Source organism: Rhopilema esculentum, chromosome 20 (assembly GCF_057945365.1).
Source record: "Rhopilema esculentum isolate cy_ngs chromosome 20, ASM5794536v1, whole genome shotgun sequence".
Taxonomy (NCBI): domain Eukaryota; kingdom Metazoa; phylum Cnidaria; class Scyphozoa; order Rhizostomeae; family Rhizostomatidae; genus Rhopilema; species Rhopilema esculentum.
In genome coordinates this window covers 4688028-4695849 of record NC_142834.1, presented here as the reverse complement: position 1 = coordinate 4695849, position 7822 = coordinate 4688028, and the positions used below count along the sequence as shown (strand labels likewise).

The following is a 7822-nucleotide window of genomic DNA, read 5'->3' as shown; positions in this document are numbered from 1 at the left end:
TTTGAAAAAGACTTTAAATTTATTGAATAAAATTGGTAGCAAAGGGTCTTTTTTTAAGACCCAAAAGTACCAAAATCAAGAACACCCTTAAACGTCTCCGAATGTTAAAATGACGTACCGAGGCAATTCTAGCTTGCAATTTTTTACTTAAAACGGTCATTTGACGCTATTTGAAAAAGACTTTAAATTTATTGCATAAAATTGGTAGCCAATTGTCTTATTTTTTCATCTTTACCATACCAATATGGAAGGCTTGATAGAATGATCCTATTCTTATATCATTGGATTGTTGACATTTTCTTGACAATAGACACAGCACCCCCCTTCCCCCCTTGGCAAAAATAGTTTTGCTGATTTTTTTAACACAAATTTGATATTATCGGAGGCGCGGAGGAGCAATTGCCTGTGAACTCCCAAGAGACACTTCTCCCGCTTATATTTTTAATTGTTGGTTTCCCCTTTGGACTACCTGTGGTTCATTCAAATTCAATCTCCCTTGAGTATCGCAGGTTTTCGTAGAACATAAATAAGCAATCTATTTGTTTTATAATCAATATTCTGAATTATAAACCAGATATTAAGTATGATGCATAACAAAGTTTTGATGATGCTAATGGAAACTTGAGGATAATATCGTTCGCTCTGGCATTCTGCAATGAATTCGGCAGTGTTTTTGAAGGTTTATACAATCCAAGATGGCCTACTTGATGGTGCTCTATTGTGACTTCAGCTAGATCTATAAATCAACTAAATCTCTAAACTTCTCAACTTTTTTCGATACTGGATTTTGTATTGCACCGTAAAGCTTCGGCAAGTAGAAGACATTCGATGCCTGGACGCAGAGGTAGAGGACGCAGGCTGATTGCGTTCAATTGAGGTAATCGAATATGTTCTCTTATTTCCTTTCAAAATTTTGCTTTTATCTTACCTTATCAGAAAGTAGATACGACATCTTCAAGACTTTTCTTCTTAACGTCAAGCGAATAAGCTTTGTTGAATAATTTTGATAGGGTTCTTATTTTAAGTATTCTGCAACTTCGATAAATACGCAGTAAATCAAAAACCTGCCGGCTGTAAAGAAAACCTGTTTTCAGAGAGCAAACTTAGAATTCGTTTGGTTAAAGCTTTGATTGCAATATATGTGGAAACGTCATTTGACCAGGGACGGATCCAGGATTTTTGGTGACTATAGCTCAAATTTTTGGGATCGGGACCACACCCTCCTTGCTTGTGGGACACGCCCACTATATGGGCAAATGATAAAACCATGTGTGTTTATAGTTGCTTCGTATTCATAAATATTCCTTCGAACATCCTTTTTCTATCTACAGGGACGCCAGAGAAGGGGGTGTAGGGGTACAACCGCCCCTGTTGCCCTTTGACAGAAGGGGCAAGAGTTGTTTTTAATAAAGTTCCCTTGAAACTGGCCAATTGTAATAATCAGAGAGATTCATATGAAATTCTGAACTTCTCAAAACATGTAAAATAATTCCTTGTGCCGAAAATTAGCCAATGTTGAAGATACGTACAGATAATAAAATTGCAGTCACGTATGAATTTGTAGAAGCTGAGAATTATCTTTCAAAAGCCCTTTAACTCGAGCCTGCCCCCCTCTCTTGCCGCTTGGTCGTTCCCCCGTCCCTGTCGATTCCCTAGTAGGTCCTTGCCTTTGAAGCTACATTACAGGGGACCCAGGATGTGAAGACGAGCTAAAGTCCACTGTTGCTTTACAGGGGACAGAGAGCGGAGATGTACCGTGGATACTCATATTCTATTGGTTAAAAACCCATTTTCAAACCTGACTATAGCTTCACTATAGCTCGCGCCAAAAATTATAGTACGAGTTTCATTGTCTTCGATGCCTTTTCCAGAGCAAATCCGGAGAGGCATAGTGATGACCAGTGGCGGCTCGTGACTTTCACAGTTGGGAGGGCAGACCATCAATATTGCGATAATCGATAGAAAGGTCGACTTTGCAAATTTTTCACTGTATTCATGGTTTGATGTTGATCGTCATGGAGCGCAGAAGAAAAAGCATAAATAGATGTGGTTGTTGTTTAGCGATGATGTCATTTTACGGGCAAAATTTTTCTTGCCCCGAATCCAAATGAGCCAATCACAGACGGCGTTTTGCAATGCTCGAGGTCAAAACTTAGCTTGTGCGCATGTCGGCTAGGGGCAAAAAAAACTTTGCCCGTAAAATGACATCATCGCTCAAGGCACTAGCGGGCCAGAAGCGAGGCTAAGGACGAGACGGGATAGCAAGGAGCTTTTTCTAGAAGAGATACAAACTTATATAATTAACCACAGTAAGACTATCTTTAAAATTAAATATGAATATCATAGATTTCCTTTGAATCTTTTCGAGGGTGCATGGCCCCAGATGCCCATTAGCAAGAGCCGCCAGCATTGCATGTTTGTTAATAATTTGATAACCTATACCGCTGCTTTCAAATGTTGAGAGGCTTGATAGCAGCGTAAATCAAACACGGAGATTTTGACTATAGCTCGAGCTACAGTTGCTATAGTCTGGATCCGCTCCTGATTTGACCCTATACATTGAATGCAAAACCCCAGTAATTCAGGAGAATTAAAATTCCTTAAATACCTTTACATTGAATTGCGATGTAGTGCTTAGATTTTCTCGCCTCAATCTACTGTAACAAAATTTTTTCGAGGTCGATCTGATTGACTTTCTATTTTGTTTTTCTTATTATAATATCTGTGAATCATTGGTCATGATCTACACCTCCCCCCCCCCCCCCTACGAACACCCCGACCCGGAAGGAAAATGGAATGGTTGCATACTCCAGTCCCATAGTGAATCTACGTCACTTCTTTTGTGTCAATCCAAATAGAGAATTGGAATGCCGGATAAAGAAGTATTTGCTATGATCGTCATAACCAGTATCGTTCCAAGAGTTGAAATCATATGTTCTAAAGAAAAAGAAGCCCTCCTCCTTATCTAAGAGGGGATATAGTGAAGGGGCTATATAGCCTCGCCTAATCAATCAACAAGGGTAAAATCAATCAGAACAATATTTAGCTACCCTTACCCTCTGGTAATGAGAAGATTTTTGGTGAACAGCGAATGCCTGCTGCGTTTACAAATTATTGACATTTTCCTAAGCACGGGATTAAGATCAATTTTGAATCACCTGCACTGCAGCCTGAACTCTATCCATACTTACTCTACATCGAGTAACATGAATCTAAGTAAATTCTTACCTTAGATAGATAGAAAAGATGATTTATAATCGTGTCCCTTTTACTTTTGAAAGAAACTTTGTAGTCTCTGCCCTTTGTATCTTAGGCTAACTTTATCTTTGAACTATTTGTATAAGACTCTAAGTTTGAATTTTCAAAAGTTTATGTTTCTCGTTGGATTCTTCCATTGAAAGAAAGCATTGCTTGTTCTGCCATATTTCCTTGGATGTTTCCATCCATAATCTAATCTAAGTAAACTGTTACCCTTGATAGATAAAGTCGAAGATTCACCATCGTGTCCTTCCTACGTTCTGAAAGAAGGTTTGTTGACTCTACCCTTTATACCTTTGGCTAAATTTATTTTGGAAGTATTCTGATTCAACTCTAAATTTGAATTCTAAAAGATTAATACTACAGCAAATTTAAGAACGGTCTTACCCTTTATTGAAAAAGTCAACGACTTTCCATCGTGTCTGTTTTGCGTTTAAAAACAAGGTTTTCGTTTCTGTCTCTTGTTCTTTTGGCTAAATGTATCTTTGAATAATACTGATTAGACTCTTACCTTTTATTAGATCAAGTTTATGTTTCTCGTTATTCTCTCTCAATTAATAGACAGCAAAGCTTGTCATGCCATTATTTCCCGGGATTTTTAAATGCTTAACCTAATCTTCGTGAACTCTTATGTTAGACCGAAAAAGTCAACGACTTTCCATCGTGTCTGTTTTGCGTTTAAAAACAAGGTTTTCGTTTCTGTCTCTTGTACTGTTGGCTAAATGTATCTTTGAATAATACTGATTAGATTCTTACCTTTTATTAGATAAAGTTTATGTTTCTCGTTGGTCTCTCTCAATTGATAGACAGCAATGCTTGTTGTGCCATTGATTCCTTGGATGTTTCAGTTCTTTATCTAATCTAAGTATGGTCTTACCCCCTATTGATAAAGTCAATCTCTCTCCATATTGTCTCTTCTGCGTTTTGAAACAAGGTTTTTGTTCCTGTCCCCTTTACTTTTGACTAAACGTATCTTTGAATAATTCTGATTAAAGTCTTACTTTCAAAATATGTTTCTCGTTGATCTTTTTCAATTAATAGACAGCAATGCTTCTCGTAACATTATTTCCTGGGATGTTTCAATCCTTAACGTAGTCTTTGTAAACTCTTACGTTAGACCGAAAAAAGTCGATGACTGTCCATCGTGTCCTTTCTACGTTTTGAAGTTCATCGTTTGATGTTCATTAAATCGTTATAATATTTGGCAGTTTCACATTCAGTTTGGCAGGATAAAAGTCCCTGACATCCTCAAACAAAACCACAAAGTTACCCACTTTCTTCTACTGTTTTGTATTTTCAAATCAAGAGTAGACAGTCTTGAATTGCTCGCAAAAAAATTTCTTTTTTCATAGATAACTAGGCCTAGATTGCCATTAATTTAATTTCAATAATAAAATTTCGTTTACCATAAGATAATGTTATTAATATTTATGCATTAGTCCACAGAATGAATGCATTACAAAACTTTCCTTCCGTCTGCAGATAATGTAGCAACTAATTCTTTACATCATTTTTGGGTGTAGCCTTTAATAAAGGGCGTGTCTGTGTGGCTTTCTTATTTTGGCTCCCTCACTTCTGATCTGCTTCATACGTAGCTTGATGTAGGACACAGCTGCATAATGTTTGTGGATTTTAAGGCTTTGACTAAAATATTGAAAGTTTGGGAAAAATTTAGGACAAAATCCTGACTTGTTTAATTTCCTCCGTATTCTTCCAAACTAAGGCTGTAATGTGATGCCAATGATTAAAGTCCAATGCAAAACATTATGTGTTACTTTTAATTACCATGACATTACCTCTACTAATGCTACTTTTGCAAGCATTTTCAAGATATCTTCTTAGCAACGATACTACCCTTTGTTATGAAAACCCCCTCTCTTAGCTCTTTTGAATCAATGTCATTTTTTGGCAATTCAGTTCAGAAAACAAAATATTGTTGCTTTTTAGAACTTTGAAAAAATGTTAACAATGAAAAAGCCATCTATGATTTCGATACTTTGATTGAAACGACTTTTTGATTTCAGACTTTGTCGATAACGTTCTCCAGATCTCTTTTAATCATAAACAGTTTGTTTGGTTTCTTCGGTCCTTCAGGTCTTGCTTTTGCTCAGGACTCTGTTCTTTAGGGCAAAATTAAAGAAACTTGCATTTTCGTGAACTTTATTGAAATATCTTTTCAACTACTTCCAATGTTTTTTTTCTTAAAATCCTAGGGCTCACAAATTCCTCTTCAAAGCTCCATCAATGTATCCAGCTGAAGCTTTGAACAACTAGAAATTGGATATGAATGGGATCTGGACTAAAACCTTCATAAAAACTTGTATGACTTTTGCAGGTATGTCGGTTCCCTTTCCTTTAAATTCCAAAATTACAAACTTGAATAGCGTGGATCGTTCTGCATTTATTCTTAACTGCAGACATTACATTTTTTCAGAAAATTTTTATTTTAGAGCTACCATTATAATTCAAAAATAATATTTTCCTTGAGAATTAAATCCTGTTCATGACTTAATTTACGTTGCTTTTGATGAAAAGTTTCTTAATGTTGTAAGCTTTGTAAAAACATTTCTCTAAAATCCTTCTGTAATTTTGTTTCCTTCCTCAAAAAAATTTATTTCAAACTTACTGTTGGTGGCTCTGTTATGAAATTTCTCTAAAAAGCCCTTTATTTTTTTCCTTGCGTAATTATTTTTGATTATCACTTACTACCATTAGCTTTGCTTATGAGTTTCTCTAAAAACCAACGTGTCATGTTTTCTTGCTAATTTGCTGTAGAGAGCTTTACGTTAAAGTTGCCCTAAAATCCTTCCTTCATCTTTGTTTTTGCCTAACAATATTTATTGCTACGTTGCTGTGGGGAGCTTTGCTTTGGAATTACTATAAAAGCCTTCGTGTTCTCGTTTCCTTGCCTGTCAATTTTTACTACTAAGATGCTATAGGGAGCTTTGTTTTAGAATTTCCCTATAATACTTGGCTCTCTTTATTTAATTGCCTGTCATTTTTTATTGCTTCGTTGCTGTAGGGAGCTATGTTTTAAAATTTCCCTAGAACTTGCTTTCTGTCGATTTTTATTGCTAAGTTGCTGTAGGGAGCTTTTCTTTGGAAATTCCCTAAAAACCATCGCTCTCATTATTTCATCGTCTGTCAATTTTAATTGCTAAGTTGCTGTAGGGAGCTACGCTTCACAATTTCCATAAAATCCTTTCCTCTCTTTATTCATTTATCTGTCAATTTTTATCGCTAACTTGCTGTAGGGAGATGTGCTTCGGAATTTGCATAAAATCCTTCGCTTTCTTCATTTCATTGCCTGTCAATTTTTTTTGCTAAGATCCTGTAAGGAACTTTGCTTTGGAATTTTCCAAAAATTTTTGGCTCTCTTTATTTTATTGCCTGTCTTTTTTTAATGCTTCGTTTCTGTAGGGAGCTATGCTTTAGAATTTTCCTAAAATCCTTCAGTCTCTTTATTTCATTGCCTGTCCATTTTAATTGCTTTGTTGCTGTAGGAAGCTATGCTTCAGAATCTCCCTAAAATCCTTTGCTCGCTTTATTTCATTGCCTGTCATTAGGGTGCTATGCTTTAGAATTTCCCTAAAATCCTTGGCTCTCTTTTTTTTTGCCCGTCATTTTTTTTGGTAAGTTGCTGTAGTGAGCTATGTTTTAGAATTTCCCTAGAATCCTTCGCTCTCATTATTTAATTGTCTGTCGGTTTTTATTGCTAAGTTGCTGTGGGAGGCTAAGTTTTAGAATTTCCCAAAAATACTTCACTCTCTTTATTTCATTGCCTGTCAATTTTCAATCCTAAGTTGCTTTAGGGAGCTATGCTTTAGATTTTCATTAAAATCCTTCGTTCTCTTTATTTCATTGCCTGTCATTTTTTATTACTTCGTTGCTGTAGGGAGCTGTGTTTTAGATTTTCCCTAGGATCCTTCGCTCTCTTTATTTAGATGTCTGTCGATTTTTATTGCTTGGTTGCTGTAGGGAGCTTTCCTTTGGAATTTTCCTAAAATCCATCGTTCTCATTCTTTAATTGTTTGTCAATTTTTATTGCTAAGTTGCTGTAGGGAGTTACGCTTCAAAATTTCCATAAAATCCTTTCCTCTCTTTAAACATTTGTCTTTTTTTTTTCTAAGTTGCTGTTGGAGGCTATCTTTTAGATTTTCCCTAAAATCTTTGGCCTTCTTTATTTCATTGCCTGTCTTTTTTTGATAAGTTGCTGTAGGGAGCTTTGCTTTGAAATTTCCCAAAAATCCTCGGTTCTCTTTTTTTCATTTCTTGTAATTTTTATTGCTAAATTGCTGTAGGGAGCTATGCTTCAGAATTTTCTTAAAATCCTTCGTTCTCTTTATTTCATTGCTATTTATTTTTTATTGCTTCGTTGCTGTAGGGAGCTATGCTTTAGAATTTCCTTAAAATCCATGGATCTCTTTATTTGAGTGACTGTCATTTTTTATTGCTATAATGCTGTAAGGATCTTTGCTTTGGAATTTCCCAAAAAACCTTCGTTCTCTTTATTTCGTTACCTGTCATTTTTCATTGTTTCGTTGCTGATGGGAGCTATGCTTTA

The 7822-nt window shown here is 35.8% G+C and overlaps 1 long non-coding RNA gene across 1 annotated transcript in view; it reads left to right on the top strand.

Annotated features, from left to right (window-relative positions):
* Positions 1–761: 761 nt before the first annotated feature.
* Positions 762–7822, top strand: part of LOC135692366 (uncharacterized) — a 60756-nt gene continuing 53695 nt past the window's right edge. The window contains exons 1-3 of the long non-coding RNA XR_016145121.1: positions 762–877; positions 3481–3528; positions 5472–5593. This is a non-coding gene — a long non-coding RNA (uncharacterized LOC135692366). The remainder of the gene's footprint in view (positions 878–3480; positions 3529–5471; positions 5594–7822) is intronic.